Here is a 22500-nt window from a genome sequence, read left to right on the forward strand (position 1 = left end):
CAGAATCAGAACCCTGACTTTATTGTCAGATGACAAAGGATTCAACTGACTACTTGCAAAGAATCATAGCATTTCTGGCTTCTAGGAAATGAAGTTGGGAGCAGTGAACTAGGAGATAGGGGATGTTGCTTTTAGTGAGCTACTACTCTTGCCCTCTGGAGTATCTTGGTCCCTCTGACATCAGCTTACGTTGTAAAGAGGAAAAAGATATGAGATGATGTGTTTAATATTATTAAAGGCATGTGGCAGATATGAAATCCAGTATCCATTTAAAAAATGAAGTACTTTAATATTAAAAGATAGTAAGAATAAAACTTCTTGTGACTTGTTTGAAGTCATAAACATGGCATGTTGAAACAACTCTTAGGGTTGATGATGTAACTGCCATAAAATGGCTCTTGTGGAATTTGTAGTTTGATTTTTTTTTAGCATTTTAATAAATTTTCAGTGAACATAATGTTTTGTCTATTGAAATGCCCACACTAATTCTTTAGACTTTATTTCAGAGCAATTTGATGTTGTAGAGTAATGGTACTGAAAGTGCAGAATTCCATGTCCTCCTTCCACAGCGCAGCTTCACATAGTTGCAGTTACAAATAAGGAGCCAGTCTTGATAGAATGATATGAGTAAAATCTGTAGTTTATATTAGGGCTAAGTCATTGGATTTCATATTCCCTGGGCTTGGACTAATGTATAAGATTTATCAACTAACTAGCACTGTAGCTTTAGCAACAACCCATGCTCTACCTCCAAACTCTTGGCAGTCGCTTTATTTTTTGTAGTGTTGCTTTTTCAGAATGTCATATCATTGAAATCAGCTAACATATATTTTTATATTGACTTATTTGACTTACTTAGCCATGTACATTTAATGATCTCTCATGGTATGTCCATGTCTTTTTTTTTTTTTAAACGGTTGTGGGGCTTGAACTTTGGGCTTGGGCGCTGTCCCTCAGCTCTTTAGCTCAAGGTGAGTGCTCTGCCGCTTGAGCTACAGTGCCACTTCCAGTTTTCTAGTGGTTTATTGGAGATAAGAGTCTTAACAGACTTTCCTGCTGGGGCTGGCTTTGAACCGCTATCTCACATCTCAGCCTCCTGAGTAGCTAGGATTATAGGTGTGAGCCACCGGCGCCTGGCTTGTCCATGTCTTTTTTAAGGCCTTTGTATGGATATAACAAGTTTTTTTAAAAATCTACTCATTGAATGACATCTTCATTGCTTTAAGTTTTGACAATTACAAGTAAAACCGCTATTCACAGAATTCATGTGTAGAGTTGTGTGTGGACATAACTTTTTAAATTCCTGTTGGTAAATGCCAGAAAAGTCAATTGTTAGATCATGTAGTGTAAAAATATGTTTACTTTTCTTTCAGATGTGTAGTGAAAATATTTTTAAGAGTTTTAGTTGACAAATTATTTTTTACTACACAGTGTGGTGTTCTGCTGTATTTATACTTGGTGCATTTATCAATTCAAAATACTAATCTCATCAAACATCTAAAATATTTATTGTTTCTTTGTGATAAAGACACCCAAATGTAGTTGTTTTGGATTATATAGTACTGTATTTTTAAACTATTACAACTCTGTGTACAGTGTAACACCAACACTTACTCTTCCTCTCTGGCTGTGACTTTTTACCTCTGAAACAATTTTTCTCCATTCGTATTCTCCCCTCCCTGACATCCAGTAACCAGTATTCTGCTCACCAGTTCTATGACATGGTATTTGTCTTTCTATACCTAGCTTATGTAACTCAATACGATCTTTAGTTCATCCACAGTGCTTCTTAGCAGGATTTTATCTTTCTTTGTGGTTGAATAGTATTCCATTATGATCACCCAATCTTGTCTGAGCTCCATAGTGCTAATACATTTAATTTTGTGAGAAACTGTCATACTGTCTTCCAAGGTGGTTGTATCATTTGGAATTTGAACCAGCAGTTCCTGTTGCTTCACATTCTTGTCAGCATTTGATGATGTTTTATTTTGGGTTTTTGCCAATGGAGTAAGTATATAATTATAGTTCATTTCAGTCCCCAATTCCCTTATGATATGTTTATCTTCCTTTCACATGCTTATTTTATAATCTGTATATCTCTTCTTTGATAAAGTACCAGTTTAGCTCTGGCTTAAAATTATTTTCTTATTTTGATTTGTAAATTCTTTGTCTTTCTTGGCTAACAATCTTTTATCTTGATTAGAGAAGTATTTTGTAAGGGTAGTCTATAATTTGTCTTTTTGTTTTCTTATAACATTTAAAAAATTAAAATATTAAAAAAATCTTCATTTATAAACTGACCAAACACATTTATTTATTTTAGCTTTAATTATCGAAAGGGGTTTCAGTTCAACATGTCAGTTCATGAGTACAACGAATGCATTTTGATCAAAGTCATCTAGCCTATGTAAGTTTTTAAAATCTGTTTTTATTCTTGCCTATAAATCTTCCCACTGTTGAGTGGTCCAAATGAGAATAATCTCTGAACTTCTTCTACTACCATTTTTTTCACATAAGTTTTAGAACAATGAGTAGCTAGCTTTTAAGAGTTTATGTATGTTTAAAAATTGTAAAATTAAATGTCTGACTTAAAAGCATTTAGTGTATTTTTCCTTGAGAAGCTTTATATTTAACCCACTGATTTCTTTGGGCCAACTAGAATTCTTCATTCAGTTTAGTTTGTACTTAAAATTTCATTTCCGAAACTGTTCCATGGAATTTGAGTATTTTTCAAGATGTGTATAGATTTTTTTACATTAAATTTTTATTCTTGTCACATATTTTGGGAAATACTTCATACTGTGTGTTATCACTTGGAGATTTGCAATGCATATTAAAACTTGAATCCATTTTTACAGTAAAGAAACCTACTTTTTTATTTGATGCAATAGTTGAGTCCTTAACAGTGAAATTTGTTCTTTCGGAATATCTATTAAGGCCTTCAGAATGTTGTGTGCAGAACATCAGTATAGAAAATGATAACAAAGTTCTGTATGCTGTGGGAAATTCCCTTGGCCTACTGCCACACGGAAGAGAAGTTTAATGTCCAAATTTTTGTTATAAGTGAATTTATCTATGGTGACTTTTCAAAAAACATTCCAATAGTATACTTATTAGAAGTGCTCATTTGTATTTCATATAGCTTGAGACATCAAGAACATGAGGCTATTACTTAATGACCTTCCAATCAAAATAAAATCGTTGTGATATTCTTCTGTTAAAACAAAGGAGGGATTTCAAAAGTAAGGCTTTTGATTTGTTTCACAAATTCTTCTGGAAAGAGAGCTGTTTTCTTTGGTGGTGAGGATTTCCTCTGATTTTTCTAAACTTCAACCAGTAAAAACGTCTTTGGGTGGTCTTTTGCCTGAGGAATTGATACATACAAACGTTTTACTTTACCTTTTCTGATAAATAGCCACTGCACTTCTCCTTATTTGAACCCCATCCTAGTTTGTACTCTCATTTTAGCTATATGCATAAAATTGGCTCACGAACCTTTCCAAGTCTTGTTTTTTAAGGAGAAAACCATGTTTCCTTGCAATTTTGGATTGATATAAACTTCATATTTTTTTTTTAATTCAACTGAAATGAACCTGAACCAATTCAACACTAAAAATCATGTTTTCTAAGATTTTGTTTCTAAATTAAGACTCTGAACCTTTAATACTAAGCTTTAATTTATGAAAATGACAAAGAAAAAAAGTATCTTTTAAGTTTTTATTTTTTCTTCAATCTCTGCTTTTGAAAGTTACAGATTAAATTCATACTTAGTTTTCTGAATTTCCTCATATGCTCATTCCCTTTCTTGAGTATTTTACTATATAAATTTTTGGCACATAAGGACAATTTCTACTCATTTCTAAATTATAGGAGACTGTAAAGATGATTTGTTACTTTTTTTTTTAAATATACTTACGCTTTTTTGTTACTTTTTTGAGACATTTATTTATTAAAATTAAAGAAGGGAATGGAGAAAACTATTTCAACCTAATTTTTTATAACAATGAGTGTTAAAATTACTGTGAAATAGTTTTAAAGGAAATAATTATTTAAAGCATTTTATTTTATTTACTAGTTGGTTTTTTATTTTTTGACAAAGTCTTGTTATGTACCCAGGCCACCCTCAAACTTCATATAGCAGAGACTCACATTGATAATGCCCTTGCCTCCATCTCCTGAGTGCTGAGATTACAGATGTGTAGTAACACTCTTGGCTTTCTTCCAAGTGTGTGTGTGTGTGTGTGTGTGTGTGTGTGTGTGTGAGAGAGAGAGAGAGAGAGAGAGAGAGAGAGAGAAAGAGAAATTGAGGCTTAAAATCAGGATCTTGTGCTTGCTAATTTCCAGTGGTTTTATAACTGTATTCTTAGTCCAGAGGCCCAACTCTGAGCGTTCTAACATGGTAGGTCTAAATTCACTCTAACAGGCCAATCAACTAAGGAGATAATTACAGTGAAGGACAGAGAAAGGAAATGTATTAATATTAGTGCTGGCCATGAGAACAGTGTGAGCAAACACATGGCTGAAGTTTAGGTTTATTTAACGAGGACAGCCTGGGTTAGAAGGATATCAGAATAAGAGGGATGCGTAATTAGGCATCCTTAATTTGTCATTATCTCAAGACTGATTAAGTGGGGCCTGTCACAATAGCAAGTCATTAGGGTTTTTTGAGGAAAGGATACATTTCACTTTTGTCCCAAGATGTTTACCCATCTGTCCTGCTGTTCCTGGGATCCTAGATGACTGCAGGTGAGCATGGCTTAGGACAAGGGAGCTGTAAAGTGGAGGCAAAGAAGGTAGGCTTTTTCCTAGCTTTTAGAGGATTTAGAGCCCAAGCATAGAATCTGTACTTTTCAACAAAAGCAGTTTCTAAGTAAATACCTGTTACATACAGGGAATAATCTCTCCACCCATGTGGCAGGACAAAAAGATTTGAATAAGTGGTATCCAACCTACCTATAAAAATGAATACCAAGCTTTAAAGTTGTAAGCACTGAGGTAGACAAAATGTTATAGTGGAAAGATACCTGAACAGAAGAGAATTGGTTTTTAGATCCTTAGCTATGTCTTTAGACCCTTTTCCCTTCCTAATTCCTTCTGGAATTTCTCCCTAGCCTAGCTCTCCCACTATTTCTCTCTCTCTCTCTCTCTCTCTATATATATATAATTTTCCTCATGTCTTCCTTAATATACCTTCCTGAAGTCACTTCCCTGACCAATCTCCATGTTCCTTTCATCACCTGCTTTCTTTTGCTTCCCTGTGCTCATCCTGTCCTGCCACCATAGACAGCACAGTGGCTTAGGGATGGAAGCCCTGACAGGCACAGGAGATACTCTACTGTTTATTCATGATAAAGTTTCATTAGGTTAGAGCAAATGCTTTTTCAACATTTTATATGCTCATGTGTTTTTGTTAATCTTTTGATAAGATGAAATTGGATAATTTACAAATACTTTAGTTGCCTTGTATGATTGGAATAAATTCTGCTGGCCATTTTGTACTTATTAAATATACTACTAAGAAATATTGACCTTTCATTTCTTTTTACTGTGCTCTGGTTTTGTTGTATTTTGGTTTGTTTGTTTATTTATGGCTTTTCTTTTGGAGTACTAAGGATCGAACCCAAAGAGCTTGCTACTCAAGCTCTTTGCTATTGAACTGCATCCCTGCCTGGTCTTTTTATATTGTGTTGTTTTGTATCAGAGTAATAAAATCATTTGGTAAATTTTTCCTTCCCTTTCTGGAATAGATTGTGTGAAATTTATATGTAGAAAAGTAAAAAATATTATTTTCTCACCTGGCTCATAAATGAGCACCTTGTTAACAACAGAGATTAACAGGAGAAAAGATGTTTATTAAATATGAATTTTATATGATGTGAGACCCTTTGTAAGGAAATGACCCACAGAAATATGTGGCCAATTTATTTCTTGTAGTACTTGATGAAGAAATGGATGATCATGGGGAAACAATATTGGGCAAACTAGGCTTCTTTTTTTTCTCATTTTTGTTATGATTTCCTGATTCTTGGTATTAACAATGGTTTGTTTTTTTTCCCTAGTGCTGGGATTCAAACCAGAGGCTTCTATTTGCCAGTCAGCCACTCTATTGCTGAGCCACACCCTCCAGTTCTTTGTTGTTCTTTTATGTTTGAGACAGAGCCTCACTTCTTGCCCAGGATTGCTCCTGGACTGCAGTCCTCCTGTTTTCAGCTTTCTACTATAGCTAGGATGGATAAGTGTGTTATCACCATGCCTAGCTTATTCTTTGAGATGGAGTCTCATAGACTTTTCTGCCCAGGCTGGCCCAGAACTGTGAGCCTTCCAATCTTAGTCTCCCATGTACTAGAATTATAGATGAGAGCCACTGTTGCTTGGTGTGACAGTATGTTCATTACATCAGGAAGCTCTGCATCATGTTTAATCCCTCCACCCTCTCCAACTGCTATACTGTGTTAGAACCTCAGTGCTATGTGGTGTGTATGTTCAGCTTCCTCCTCTGCGTGTTGCGTCCCTCTCCCCCTCCCCCCCCCCCCCCCCCAACTAATATAGCTCCCAGAAGACCAGGAAACTGATTTGTTACAGATGGGTAAGTTCCATGTTCACCTTCTTCTCTGCTTGCTGATTGCTTCCTTCTGAAAGGCTATCATCTTGTTACTTACCTTTCTTTATTTGTGATTGGGGTTTTAAGTCCACTATGACCAGGAATGGTGTGGGAGGTGGAGTATTAACTAGTCTTCTTCCTAGTACCTCCTTATTGATCCTGAGTGAATTCTGGACCCTGCCTCCTTATGGTCCCCGCTGACACTATGAGTAGAGATGCACATAGCAGTGCTGACCAGCTGTGCTTGGCAGAACATATTCATTCTCATTGCTGGTATAAAGTTTGAGCCACCCACGGAGTCTCGGCAGCACCAGGGGTAGAACAGAACTTGAGCTCTGTCAAGCTCTCACCTGTACTGCCTTTGGCCAATCTCTCTGGTGCTGTCTGGTTGTTGAGGTCCAGCTCCCACTGTGACAAGCCCAGTGCTTTGAGCTCCTTTCTTAAAAGTCTCACTTCTTCTCAGTATGGAGGGAGGCTCAGCTTGCTACTGCACCCTGCAACCTCCTGTTGGAACAGCAGCCACAGAAAGACTAGCTCCCCACCTCCACTTCACTGATAATCCCTAGCAGGGGACTGGAGCACACCCAGGGTCGTCTTTGGTGGATGATACCACATCAGCCTGATAGACTTTCTGATTCACACATTGTGGATGAATTAAGCTGCCTTTTGGGATGGAGCAGGGTGACAGTTTGGGGAGTGGAAATTTAACTTCCCGTTTGGACTGCTAAAAGGGAGAGTGGAGCTGTTTTCCACAGTAATTGGCCAAAGTGGGACAGATAATGCCAAAATGTTTTCTGTTGTTTGACCACCCTTTTTCTGGTCCTTAGGTAGTAGAGAACAAGCTTTTCTTGGAGCTTTTGTTAATCTCTGCCTCATTAGTTTTTCTGTTGGAGTGTTTGCAACACTCTGAATGAGCTAGAGGCAGACAACAAGTAATAAGCCCCTGGATCTGACTCATAGTCATGTAGTTTTTCAAGTTAGGAGATCCCTAGGCAGTGAATTTCCTTTCTTCCACCTTTTAGAAATGTCCTGTACATTACTGTGTGATGCCTGAGTTGTTGTAAGAGGAAGGACCTAAAGCTCTAGGACTTTGCAGCTTGATAGGGCTAATGATCTCTCATGTTCATGGAGAAGCACTTGAAGTTGATAGACTGGAATAGTATTTGGTGAGAATATCTTTCATGAATTTCCACATAGAACTGTGTCATTCTTAGCATATGTTTACCTCTGGAATCGCAGTATTACTTACTCATTAAATAGGGAGTTTCTATATCTTTTTCTTGCAGTAAAATACAATGAAAGTTTTAAGTTAGTGCTTTTTAAATGGAAGATCCAGTGCCATTAGTTAAATTCACCATCACCACTATTTCTAAACTTGTTTTTTAGTTAAGACTTGATTTTCATATTTTTAGGAGGTTTAGGTTTACAGAAGAGTGGGAAGAGTGTGGAATGTTTTCACTTGTTTGTTCTCCTGTTTCTTTTCCTGATTATTAAACTCTTGCATACTTGTATAATACATTTGTCAGACCAATGAGTTATATACCTCCTGTGGATTTTGACAAATGTATAGTGATATATAACCACCAGTATGTGCAAAATAAAAGTTTCACTGTCCTGAAAAATCCCCTCTAGTCTACCTATTTCTTCCTCTTTTGTTCCCTTCCCCACCTTGAAAACACAGCTCTTTGTTTACACTCTGTAAGTTTGTCCTTCATGGAATGTACCATAGTTGGAATTGTCATTTCCAATTGACTCCTTTCACTTAGCAGTGTGTGTAAGGTTCATGTATGTCTTCATGGCTTGATATAGCTCATTTCTTTGTATCGATGAATAATATTCTCCAGAGCATGTGCACCATCCCTAACAGAAACTGTAGGCCCAAAGCATTTGTTCCTTATCTCTCTCCCCCATCTTGGTACCACTAATTTTTGTTTCTCTTTTCAAGTAGAATCATACAATATTTGTTGTTTGTGTGATTTGTTTCATTCAGTATAATGTTTACAAAGTTCATCCATGTTGTGATATGTGTCAGTATTTCATTCTTCCTGATAGCTGATTGATACTGACTTGTGTGCAGGTACAGTTTGTCTATCCAGCTATCTTTCATGAATGCTTAGTTTGCTTCCTTCATTGGCTGTTGTGACAAAGGCTACAGAGAACACTGACCTTCTGGTCCTTGTTTAAGTCTGTTTCATTTCTTCAGGTATGTAACTAAGGGTAGAATTGCTAGATCATGTGGAAATTATGGCTACTTTGTTAAGGTCTTGTTACTATAAACTTTTCTTTTTATTCTTTTCTTTTTTAATTGTGAAAATACCATACAGAGGGGTTACAATTACATGAGCAAGGTGATGAGTACATTTCTTTTCTTTTTTTTTTTTTTTTGGGGGTCTGGTCGTGGGGCCTGAACTCTGGGCCTGGGCGCTGTCCCTCAGCTCTTCAGCTCAAGGCTAGCGCTCTATCATTTGAGCCACAGCACCACTTCCGGCTTTTTTTCTTTTTGCTTATGTGGTGCTGAGGAATTGAACCCAGGGCCTCATGCATGCAAGGCAAGGGCTCTACTACTGAGCTACCTTCCCAGGCCCATGAGTATGTTTCTTATCAAGCATTGTTGCCTCCTCCTTTGTTTCCCCTTACCATCCCTTCCCATCTTCCCCCCTCCCCCATAAACTTTTCTTATATCTACTATTTAGACCATTTTAATAGGTGTTTTTTTGGGTCATAGTTTATAAAAGTAAAAGCCGGTTGAAGTAACTGACATTATACACCATTATAGCTATCCAAGTCCACATCTGCCCAGGTTTTCTCACCACGATTTTTGTGGGATGGGGGACAGATGTAGTACTGCTGTTTGAAATTAGGCCCTGTGTTTGCTAGACAAGTGCTCCCTACCAGTTGAGCCACACTTCCAGCCCTTTTTGTCACAGTTGTTTTCCAGATAGTTTCAGAGTTAGCCTTTTCTCACAGAGAAGTTTGTAAGACTCCCATCTCCGTTAAACCAGAAAAATGCTGGGCTGGAGGCATAGTTCAAGGAATAGAGTGCCAACCATGAACAAGCAAAGCTGAGCAAGAGGTAAGACCAGGGTTCAAACCCTGGTACTGGTTTTAAGAAATGAGATGGTACCAATGAAACTCTTAGCACAGTCCCCCTCATAGATACTCAGTACTATATTAGCTGTTGTTAATATAGGGCTCTTGAATTGTTTATAATTACAAAAGGTTAATGTGTAACTTCAGTGTTAAATTTTTGCTCAAAATAAGAAGTGCTCTAAGTTTACATAGATTTAGAATAATATTTCTAATAGTAACCTCAAATTTAAATATGTGTAAAGAAGTGGTAATTAAGAATGTTCTTATTTCAGTAAATAGATGTTAGGCAATTTTTGTTTTTTTCTAAAAAGTCCACAGAGAGTTTGCCCAGTGTGCCTTAGTTTGTGGTGCCAGGGTGCTTAGTGTTCGTTCACGTGGACCTATTCCAGTACTTCATGTACATCTTTAATTCATTACATCTCTGTTCTGAGCTTTTAGTAAAGGACTTTTTTAAAATTTCACTTTTTTAAATTTTAGATTGGATCTTTTTTTATCTACTGTTCAATAACTCCTTCCCTGCCTTGATAGGTTTGGCTTCAGGCATTCTTTTGCTTTATGGAGTCATACTAGTCTCATATATGACATACAACAAAATAAGAAAATAAATAGTTACAAATAACCATATCCCATTTGAATCCCATCACTTTTATAAAAAGACTAGAATTTTTGGGAATACATACCAGGAAGAGATTATTTCAAAGAATTGTCTGCATTTTATGGCACCTAGGTGTTGGCCTACCTAGATTCTGATCTTTTATCAATCTTGAAGTGACTCATTGTTCAAGTTTGGGCAGTTGGTTTGAAAGGTCCTCTTCAGGTATAACCCATAAAAATGTCATAGTGGTTTTGGGTTTTGGTTAAAAATAACTTGTGCTGATTTCTGTGTAGGTATGCTTACCATATTTGTTTATTTACACTTACTCAATATTGGTATTGCCTTTATTTCTAGTAACTATTTCTTAAGCATATTTTTGTCGTATTTATGTTACAAAGCACAGAAAAACTGAATTTGTAAAAGTTTTACACAACTTAAATAACATTATATGTTTGTGTGGGAAAATAATACCAAATAATTTGTCTGTCTTTGCCTGATTTTGTGTTTCCAAAGTTTAGGTAGTTACTGAATGCTTAAAACCAGTAATAAACTACTCTCTAATAATACTTTACTCTTTGTTGTGTACCAGTTTTCTCTTTTTGTTTTCAGTTTTTATGGTTTTGTTTAAACACAAACAGAATGTGCACATGAGCCATCTAATCAATCTTGTCCTTGTGCAGCCCAGCCTGGGGACTGCTGACTCCCATGGCCAGCAGGGCTGCTCTAGTTCTTGGACAAAACATAAGCAATCTTCGCTTAGTGGGATTTGCTGCATGTCAGCAGCTCTTCCAGCCCTGTCACTTTCTGGACTTTTGGAAACCACTGTGTAGCATTTACTTTGTTTCCTTGTTTTTCCCATAACTAATGTTGGACATTAGTTCTAACCCTTGAATTTTCTCCCTACCCTGAAGCCAATACCTCTGGATTTCTTCCACTAACACTAACATCCCTCTTTGTAGCTCACAGAATTGTCACCCTTTGTTGAGTATTTAAATGAGTTCCAGCACTGTTTTGATGATGTCTTCATCTTTCTATCTACAAAGCTTCATCTCCCTTGCATACAGAGATAATTTGAGTTCCTCCTTTCCTCTTGGTATGCTTTTTATTTCTTTTTTTTTTTTTTAATATGGAATGCTTCACGAATTTGCGTGTCATCCTTGCGCAGGGGCCATGCTAATCTTCTCTGTATCGTTCCAATTTTAGTATATGTGCTGCCGAAGCGAACACTGCTTTTTATTTCTTTCTCTTGCCTAAATGCTGTGGCTAGAACTTTTGCTACTATACTGAGTGAGTGTGGTGTTGCTTTTAATCATTGAAGTGATGCTTTTATTGTTGCCCCAGTCAATACGAGTTTTTACTGAGTTTTACTGATTTCACCTAAGAGGGATTTGTGGATATAGTAGTCTGTGAACATAAACATCTCATTTGTTTGGAGACTGAGGAAAATTTGTTTTATACTTTTCTAAGTGTGAAACAGGATCTTGCTATGTAGCCTGTCCTTATAACTTGCTAAGTAGCCCAACCCGGTCCTGAACTCAATCTTCCTGCCTCACCTTCCTGGGTGCTTGGATTACAGATATACAATACCACACCCAGGTAACAACATTTCAGAAACTGTTGTATTCTAATCAGAAAAAAATTCAAGGATACACAAAGTAATACTTGCAATTTTTAACTGGTATTAATCCAGTAAGGTTCACATGTGTACCCAGAATAGGACGGCTCCTACCGAATTGTCCCAAGTAGATTTTTTTCTTTCATTGCTCCTAGGAACAATAACATCATCTCTGTAACTAATGCATATATTATCAGTATAGTATGCTTATTAAAAAGGTGAATTTCAGCCTGATATCAGTGCTCATACCCATAATCCTTAGCTACCTCAGAGTCTGAGATTAGGAGTTGTTCTCCAGATCAGAATCTGTCCTTAGTTAAAGTGAGGCACATTGACCTTTTGTAGAGGGGATGAGGGAGATAGGTTAGAAGTTCTGTGCTCAGATGTCATTGTAATCATCCATGCCTCTCCTGGATCTCTGACCTCAAGACCTATTTTGAGCTGCCAAACTATAAATTCTCCTAGTTAATACTTTTTTTATGTATTGGCTTGAATCTCAACTTCTCAAGTTAAAAACATTCACATCTCAATGAGTTTAACCTTCTTAACTGATTTTCATTATTTTTCAATCTCATTTGTTGTCCTTCAAGTGATTGGATGAACATTGTTTAGCTATTTTAAGTCTGTTGTTGTTATGGCTAGAAAATAATAGAACTTTATTCCGTGGTATGAGACTATTAGAAGTAACAAAACACATTTCAGAGGTCATTAGTCAGACAGTACAGAATAAACTAAAGAGCTTGCTCACAGTTTCCCAGATAGTTTAGGTAGTTTTGAGGCCTTTTTGCATGGTGGTATGGAGTTTGTAAAAAGCTCTAAGGATGTAATTCTGATGGACACCTATGGTTCAGAACTATGTAACCCTGTGTCTTGCAGTGGCCTGTGAGCAAGGGAAATCCAAGTATGACCTGATTCACTGAACCCAGTTCAGATCTGGCTCTCCACCTCAAATTTCACAGGGTCCCCCTCCCTGCCCCAATTTACCTATGTAATCTCCTAATTTGGATATTGATAAAATAATTAACAACCTCTTTCTCTTTTTTCAGATTAGTGAACTTTTACCAAAAGAATCATTTAATTTATGTTAATAATAAATTGTGATGTTATGAAATGCTTTTGTAAACTCTGAATTCTGACAGTGACTTATGAACAGTTTCAAGACGGAACTAGATCTATTACATTCTTTTAACCGCCAAGCAATATTTTGGACATTTTAAAGTAGTAGCACTCAATAAATGTTTATTAGATGAGAAACAGTACATATTTGCAGTGTCTAGAGCCATTCATGCTAGTGCCTGCCAGTTGTGTGTATGCCCATCTCTCTGTGCTTGTAGTGTCCACTATACCTGAATCATCCCAATGATTCTGTCCTTCTCTGGCCACTTCTAACAAAGTTCTTTAGAGTCAGAGGTCAGGCGCAGGAATTTTACAACTAATTAAAAAGCAATTATTGTGTGGATTTCACCTCAGGCCTTCTTGGCTTACTGACATTATGCTTTGCATTTCTACAAAAATCCTTAGGGGGTGCCATTACTTCTGGTCTTGGGCCCACTTCTTGACAATTATTTTAAATGCCTTGGACCCAGAGCCTCTCTAAAGGGAGTTCTTGAGTTATTAGGACTTCCATCCTAGGCCTGCTGAGTTAGAAATGCTAGAATTGAGACTATGGATTGATATTTTAATAAATCCTCCCAGTGACTGTTATGCACTGCTGTGTCTGAGAGTGTGGTTTTCAGCTCTGTTTCCAGCTTCTTTTTAATCCAAATCCAGAAATGGCTTACTACTCTTAGTAATCAGTGTTCACACAATTCATATTCTCATCAAATATGTCCGATTATGAAAATGTTTCCTTTTTTTCTGACCTTTTTTTCCTTTCTTCTCTTTTATCTTTCTCCACTTTTCCCTCCTTATACTCTACTCTATTTTCAGACTCAATGGAAGTGACAACAACTAGCCAAAGTAGAAAACAAAAAAGATTCACATACATCCTTGTATATTTTGATTCAACAGTGATTGTTATTAAATACTTGGTTCAACAAATATTAAATATTTATATAAGGGACTGCCTGTAAGATACAAGAGACAGCAGGTATGATCCTCAAGCTCTTGTTTTTATTATCTTCTTGCATTTTTATTATCTTCTTGAATTAAATATTGCATAAATATATGTAAAGTAGCATTTAAGAAGGCTGAATATCTACTTGTGTGATGCTGAGAAAAGCCTGAAAATATAATAATGTAGTTGGTCTTTCAATGCTTATCTATTGCCAGTTCTGAGCAAAGCACCAAGAAAGCTTTGTGTACATTGTATACATAGTAGCTTTGGCCTATGGAAAGAGTGTCCAAGTCATATCTTATATGTTTTCAAGGAACACTGAAAATCAAGCATGGTAACTTTTAACAGAATTGGTACATCCAAATTTGCTTTAAAAAATATAGCTGATGTGTTTTTTAAAATGTAGTTAATGGTTTGTTGAAGGGAAGGAGGGATAGTATAAGGAGTACAGTCAGTGGAGTGATTTTTTTTTCCCTAATGTCCATGCTCATATGAAACTTCTATTGTAGAAAAGAAATGTCCTGCATAAGAACAGTCTCTTAGAGTGGCTACAGTGAAACAGAAGTTTATGATGTGGCTTTCAACTACTTACTGTTGGACTGGACTGCTGTTTTACTGGGGCCCACAGTATGTTCAGGCTATGCTTCTTTTCTAGTGCCCAAGCTAGATCCAGGTAGTGGTTCTGGACACCATCATTTATCAGTTATACCCGGCACTACTGCTGGTGCAGGAACAATTCTGGACTGGCTGAAGGATTTTATAGAAGGCACTTCTTAGCAGGAGTACTGGATTACTACACTTGTATAATTAGATTTGTCTTTGTATAACAAACTGTTACATCTCCTACAAATGGTACTTACTTTTTGACAATAGTTTATAGTTTGGGTGTTTGTTTTTTTCCTTTATACTTTAATTTCTTACTCTACTTTTCTCATTTAAATATACAGACTGTACAGATATTTTGGTGTCACTTCAGTATGAAATTCAGGCAGTTAGGAAACTCACTATAATTCACTAACATATAAAAATGTTTTTACCAGCTAAAACAATATTTTCAGTTTCAAGTTTTGCTTTGCTTGCAGAATCTAGATATGTTGTGCCCATTTGTTTTTATGGGAAAATCTTTATATCTCTAGACTGTAGACATAGTACTTAAGCGTTTAGTCATCTAATTTTAGACTGATTTTCAAGAAAACATTTTTCCATACATTTAAAACATTTTAAACTCTAAAATCTTACTGTTATTCTATGTGTCTGAATACTTGCCATGGATGTATCTTTCTTTTACTTTTTTTTTTTTTTAACATTTTAACATTTCAGAAACTTTTAAAAGCCTTGTTTGGAGACCTGCTTCATATGATTTTTTTTTCCAGAATAAAATCCCCTACCTGGGCCGGTACTTTACGATTTGAACTGGGCCCACAGCTTGGCTTTTCACTGGTTATTTCAGGGAGATAGCATTTCATGGACTTGCTCTCTGGGCTGGCTTCAAACCATGATCTGGCAGATCTCAAAATCTTGAGTATCTAGGATTATACACATGAGGTACTGGTGACAAGCTAGAGTATTTTATTTATTTAGGGCCAGAACTGGGGCCTGGATGCTATCCTTGGCTTTTTTGCTGGAGTCTGGCCCTCTACCACTTGAGCCACAGCCCTGCTTCTCACATTTGGAGTGGTTAATTGGAGATGGAGTCCTGTAGGCTTTACTGGGCTAACTTTAAACTAGGATCTCAGCATCCTGAAGAGGTCAGAACAGGCATGAGCCACTGGTACCTGGCGAGAATTTATATTTAATAGGAACATAAATGTGAGTCACATCTCATTTTACATAGCGGCTTTAATGGCATCCATTCTAATGACCTTGGTTTTAATCATTTGAAAAATATGTCATGTTTTATAAAAGTTTTTGTGGTACCTACTTTCAAGTGGTACTTTCAAGTCCTGTTTCATTTATCTGTTGACTATACCATAAACGACATTTTCATTTTTTTTGTTTGGAATCCATCATTAATTTGGGAGATTGTGCACCATGTTGTATTTTATCTCTGTGGATGGGTGTGGAGGTAGATTTAAATGTACTTTCTGGCTTCTACTTTCAGGATAAAAGCTGAGCTTGATCATTGGTTTTGAAATTTTTCTGATATTACTGAACTGAAGTATGTTAATGTTGATTCGCATTTTGAAACAAAAGTAATAAAATACTGGGCTGGAAAGGTGGCTCTGGTAGAGTGCTTGCCTTGCATGCATGAGTTCCTGGGTTCAATTCCTCAGCACCACATAAGCAGAAAAAGCCAGAAGTGGTGCTGTGGCTCAAGTGGTTGAGCACTAGCCTTGAGCTGAAGAGCTGAGGGACAGTGCCCAGGCCCAGAGATCAGGCCCCACGACTGGCAAGAAAAAATAAAAAAGAAATAAAATCCTTTAAAAGGAAGTTCAACCAGCAAAAAATACATAGAGAGAAACCAAATAACTTTTTTCAATATTAATAGCTAAATAAAGCATTGAAAACAATAAAAAGTTACAACCTGGGTAAAGCACATCTATAATCCCAGCTACTAGAGAGATGGAGGTGGGAGGATTGTATCTTGAGGCCAGGCTAAGCTAAAGTTAAGGATACTCTATTTCAAAAACAATCTAGGCTTTGTTTCTTTTGTATGTTCTTTCCCTACGGTATAACCCCTGTTTTCACTGTATTTGATTCCGGTGCCCTGCATCTTGTATATATATTTTTCTAATTTGGAGAGGGGAAGGGAAATAACAAAATGCTGAAGCAAGGATACAGGTTAATCCATTGTAACAAGGAGATGTACAAGACACTATGTTGAAAATGAACTTTACAACTGGGGGGTGGGGAGGTGGGGCAGGAAGGGATGCTAGAGGAAAAACAAAGGAAGGTGGTAACAATGTTCCATAGGAAATGTTCTCATTACCTCACTCATGTAACTGTAACCCCTCTGCACAGTATTTTTACAATAAAAAAAATGTAAAAGTGAAAAAAAAACAATCTAGGCATAATGGTAAGGTACAGTTGTCCCACCAATGTGGGGCATACCCCAGCAGTATGAGGTAGAAAATCATGGTTTGTGGCAAAGTTAGCTCAAGACTCTATTTGACAAATAAACCCCAAAAGAAAAAAATGCTAAGGATGTGGCTCAGATAGTAAGAGTGTTCAACTAGTCTAGTAAGCATGTGACTCTGAGTTCAGTTCCTAGTTTATTAAAGAAAAAAATAAAAGTCCCTAAAAACATGACAGATTATCTAGCAAGTTTTATTGTCTGTTCACAGAATCTCTAGATATCCAAAAACCTATGCAGATAAATTGTGAGTTGTAGATAATTCTATAATAGCTGGTCTCCCTGATTCCTGTGCCTAAAGAACGCTTGATGTTTAAATACTGGGTGATGCTAATGACAGCAGACCCAAGGATCACAATCTGCTTGCTAATTTTGGAGCCTGGATGACCTCATTGGCTAGTCAGTGAAGTAACCCTAATTTATGAATCCCTGGGAAGTATTTAAGCAGTGCTTGCCAACATGTCCAGTGATCATCCTTTTCCCTTTGGAGAGGTAGAACCAATGTCCCTGTACCCAGTATTTCTCAGCATCATAGAAAACTGTGCTGTTTCATTGTCAGGTCGTACAACCTGATGAAATCTTGAATGATGAAGACCTGCCCTTTCACCTTCAAAGTGACCTTAGAATGGGGCAACTTGGCTGTGCACTTGAGTGGGAGGGAGAGTAGGAATCTAAAGTGTACGACTCCAATACAAAACCTGCCACGGTCTTTCTGACACACTCCAGTAGTAGTGGACAGTCAAATTGAGTTAAACCAGAAGAAATCAAGTGTGGATATTTCCAAGTTTTATATGTCTCTGGTTTTTTTTTTTTTTTAACTATAACATCTTTATTCTACAGCTCCTTGCATTAGAACTGTAGAAATTATGACTTGAATAAATTATGAAACTTCTCTAGATGCCTTTTAATCACAAAGTACTTTAAAAATCATTCTACGAAAATTCTGATCACCTTTTAAAATTAATGACAGTCTTTGAGTCTATCTCTTTTAATGTGACAGCAAAGGTTTTTCTATGAAGTGTTGCATTGAATCTTTTGACCATTCTAGATCTCAGGAAGGGTGCAGCAGTTTTGTTAGTTAAAAGCACTATACAAATACTGAGTATGCCCACATGACATAAGGGGAATGGAAGCATTTTGCTGTCCTGTGATACAGACAAAACCAGGTGGCTCTATTCTGTGACTCAGGATGTGGGTTTCTTTGGTTCTGTTAGTCTTAGGAACTGAGGGAAACAAGCCACATATGCAAATAGCATATTTCTAAAGCTCCGTGTAGCTTGGTAGTATAATTGTTGGTTGTGAATGTTTTCTGTTGGTCTTTTCTTTTTTTGTGACACATTATTTATTAAATTCTCCAAGTTGATGGGTTATGATGAGCAATTATATATTGTTTCAAATGCAGGTGATGTGTTCGGCTTTATCCTTGTTGGCTTTCTCCATGAGATGAAATTATTTGCTTTAAAATACATTTCAAAAATGGAAATCTTCCCATTTTAGGGTGGCCTATTTAACATAGTTGAGTTTCCACTGGTGGTCTTTAGTAGTGGCTTAGAGCAGCCTCAGGTCAGGTCCATTTCCCTAACCTCTGGTTTTCCCCAGCAAAACGACCTGGAATCTCATTCTTGCCCTTAGTCCCTCTTTTTTTCTTGGTGATTCATTTAAAAACAAACAAATAACCAGCATTCTCAATCAACTGTCTAAAATTCAAAATCAACTTACTATTTTATGACAGAATTTGTAGTTTTTATATGTGGATGGAAATTAGAAGGAATCAGCTTAATTGCAAATTCTCATCAGCCCTGTAAGTTTTTGTACTTGGTCCACACTGGATTATACTAATACTGTTGTTATCCTTTTCAGACCTACCCTTTCTCTTTTTAAGATGCTCTGAGTTATATAAATATTTGATATATATAGCAGATCAAATATTCCTTCTCCATGTCACTCAGGCATCGAATGTCCAAATTATCAAGCACATAGGCATAAGTTATCTACCATAATCCGAATGATATTTTTGGAAGTTTTCTTTATCTCTGTGCCATCTTAGCCCTTTGGAGTCAGTACAAGAAATAGGCAGTGGAACTTTGCTTGTAGTGTGTCTTCCTAATTTTGCTTTGTAATTACCACTGTGAATCCTTATTCTGGACTCTAGATCCTTCCCTGACAGGACAAAGTCCTTAACCCTGATTTCTCTTATGTTGTTGTTCATATATTTTGGGGGGAGCCTTTAATTATCAACCCCAGAACATCCTATAAATCTTCATTAGGAAATTCCTTCTGAACTTTTGCTGAAAAGTAGTTACTGTGCAATGTGTGTATAGCAGCTGTTTGCCTAAGTTTAAAAAAATTGACCGTTTTAATTTGCTTTAAAAATATCCACTGGCACTGGTTCTCATTACAGATGTGTGGTTGTAACATTTCAATTTTTAAATGTGTATCCATCTTTTTTCAGTTCTAAAGGAGTCCAAAGAAACCATCTCAAACCTTAAAAATAACCACTAAACCTACAGTGTTTTTGGTTTTTAAAAATTCTCAAGGGAGGACATTTTTTATCTTGGACCTAAGCTTCATACAGGGTGGCCCATTTAAAAGAGGCCCTGTACACAGCCACGTTATTAACTGGGAGCAGTTTTAAATGGGCCACCCTGTAAATCAGAGTTTTTTCCAAAGGATATTTATTTCTTTGCACACTTTTGAGTTTACTGCAAGTTTTCAGTTACTGTGCTTGATAAGCAGCTCTGGAGTTGAACTCTTAGCATCTAGGTGGCATGCGGCATAATCCACGTTGATGACACAGAAGCCTGCAAGCTCCCATCATGACACATCATGGTTGAATCTCTGAAAATTTGGCCAACACACTGCCAGTTACCTTTTTCAGAACATTTATTTTTAAATGGATAAAGTATAAATAAACTCAAAATGGAAACTTAACTTTACTGCAGCTTTGGACTTGACTAGCAATCTTTTAAAATAGGACACATGTCCATTTAAAAAATAGGATCCATAGTTCTAACATTTTTTATCTAAAATTTCCAAATATACTATTCACAACCTGCAGAAATGTGTTTATTTCCATTGTAATCAAATGGACCCAACTTCTGCTGAAGCTCACCCCTGGAATTTATGGGCCAAGTGTAAGAATGTAAAGGCAGATTCATGTCCTAATAAGTTCTCCTAAATCACAAAACACAAAGAGAAGCCTGAAAATGGATAATTGACATTATGTGAAAATGATACTATATAGTAACACAGTCATCTGTTATATCTGTGTTCTGAGAAGATTCTAGAACTTCCAGGCACTGTCCATTCTTTTTGGACAGTCATGTAACCTGTTTAACTTGCCAGTTGTTTTCAGAAATACAGATAGGTTTTCCCCTAAAGCCTAAAGAAAAACATTATGATGGGTAATAGGCCATGCCATGCAGGGATGGGCACTGATGTGGTTGTGTTTGTGATATTTAGGCTTAGGATACTGTTTCCTTTGATCACATTTCAAGGCAATCTTCTGAAATATTAACATGAAATATTAAAGCTTAGAATCTGTATCTTTAAATAGAAACTTATTTGTTACCAAAAGGAATAGTTTGGGGAGTATTATTGAAGACTTGGTTTCAGATCTGTCACTTTGCCTTTATATTACACAATACTTAGGGAAAGATTAGAAAAGATGCCAGATAAAGTGTTTGTATAAATTGGAAGCCTGAGAAAGGAAAACAAAATAAGGAATTGTAACAGCTAACTAAACCTAAATCAATCATTTTTTCTAGTTGAATGTAAAGACACTTTCTTCAAAGTTCCTAGTAAGCTCATATTTTCAGAGATACTCTTTCAAAATGTAGACTATAGGTTATTATTTGCACCTTTCTTAGTAGTCACAAAATTTCCTAGATTATATAAAAGTTGAAGAAATGATTTCTTAATACTCCTAAAATAACAGTTTAAAAATAGACAAGTTAACTCCATGGTAACCTTGATATTACTGCCTGACTTTTTTAAAAATTGGGTCGTCTTGACATAAGGTCTCAAATGCTCTTTTATTCCCAATCTGAAGTGAATCTTTGCCACCATGTAAACCATTAGCAAACAATTTAATTATAAATAAGTATAAATAAGGAAGAGTACGTGGGTAGGGGAGGTATAATCTTGTTTTTAAAAATGTAGTTTTGGGGCTGGGAAGGTGGCTAAGTGATAGAGTGCTTGCCTTGCATGCATGAGGCCCTGGGTTCCATTCCTCAGCTTCACATAAGCAGAAAAAGCTGGAAGTGGCGTTGTGGCTTATGTGGTAGAGCACTAGCCTGGAGCTGAAGAGCTGAGGGACAGTGCCCAGGCCCAGAATTCAGGCCCCATGACCGACAAAAAATAAAATAAAAACAAAAATAAAAAAATAAAATGTAGTTTCTTTTATACTTCAATGTGAAGCATAAAGTGAAATTGTATTAATACATTTTCTTCTTCGTTTCTCTGAATAACACTAGAAATTATTATCAGTATCTATAAGTCACTCTACAAATTACTCAGTATTGGTGTTTGATTATTCTCATGGTTGGCAAACTGGCCTGAGGGCCAAATCTACTTAGTTGCTTATATTTATTCTTCTTGTGTAGATAAGAATATTTTTCACATTTTTTAATTCTTAGCAAAAAAAGCAAAAGAATAAAGTTTTGTGTTATATAACTGGTACAATTCAGTTTTCATTAGCCATGAATGAAATTGTACTAGAACATAGCCACATCTATTTATGCCTTTATGGATATTCATTGACTGCTTTGGTGCTAAGTGGCAGTCAAGCCCTATGGCATACAAAAGTGGGATATTCCTTGTCTGACCTTTTCCAAAATGCATTTGCTGATGCCTGGATCATAGCAGTCCCTTTTTCCTAACCTGTTAGTTGACTTTGTCTATAAAAAAAATGGAGATAACTGTACTAGTTTATAATTTTAACAGTACACTTTAAAAATTATATTTTAAACAATTTGATTTATGTTTAAAAAATCTTAACTGTGTATTATAATAGTAAAGTTTCATATTCAACTGAAAACAAGAATTGTATTTGTGTAGTTGTCTGCTTTATTGGCCCAATGCTATACACTTTGGAGCTCTCAGTGACTTGGGATACTTGTGTTCGCATTTCCTAGCCTTTGTACCCCTTTGAGGTCCAGTGAATATTGTTTCATTGAATTAAATTTATATATAAGATATGTATGTATGTGGTGGATATTTTTAGTCGGGAAACCCAATATAGAGAACAAGTCTAAGTGTAGTTAGTATTACATTTAGATATATCAACTTTTGGATCTAACCTCTGTTAGCTATTAGGTCACTTACAATATTTAGCTAATGTAAAGAAGTTTATCCCAGGTTGTCAGATGTGTTAGTGTTAAAGCCAAAAATAGACTATGTAGCATCTAAAATTTCTACTTTTCAATTTCACTTAACCATCTACCTTTCAATCCAAAGGGAGAGACTTTAG

The 22500-nt window shown here is 36.3% G+C and overlaps 1 protein-coding gene and 1 non-coding gene across 5 annotated transcripts in view; one reads left to right on the top strand and one right to left on the bottom strand.

Annotated features, from left to right (window-relative positions):
* The window catches only part of Supt3h (SPT3 homolog, SAGA and STAGA complex component), a 241546-nt gene that overhangs the window by 79646 nt on the left and 139400 nt on the right, over positions 1-22500 (top strand). The gene's annotated exons all lie outside the window — the stretch shown is intronic.
* Positions 11407-11513, bottom strand: LOC122101651. The gene has a single exon (XR_006146400.1). It is a non-coding gene; the product is annotated as a U6 spliceosomal RNA (small nuclear RNA).

Source organism: Dipodomys spectabilis, unplaced genomic scaffold, assembly GCF_019054845.1.
Source record: "Dipodomys spectabilis isolate Male_0828 unplaced genomic scaffold, ASM1905484v1 ptg000669l, whole genome shotgun sequence".
NCBI classification, from domain to species: domain Eukaryota; kingdom Metazoa; phylum Chordata; class Mammalia; order Rodentia; family Heteromyidae; genus Dipodomys; species Dipodomys spectabilis.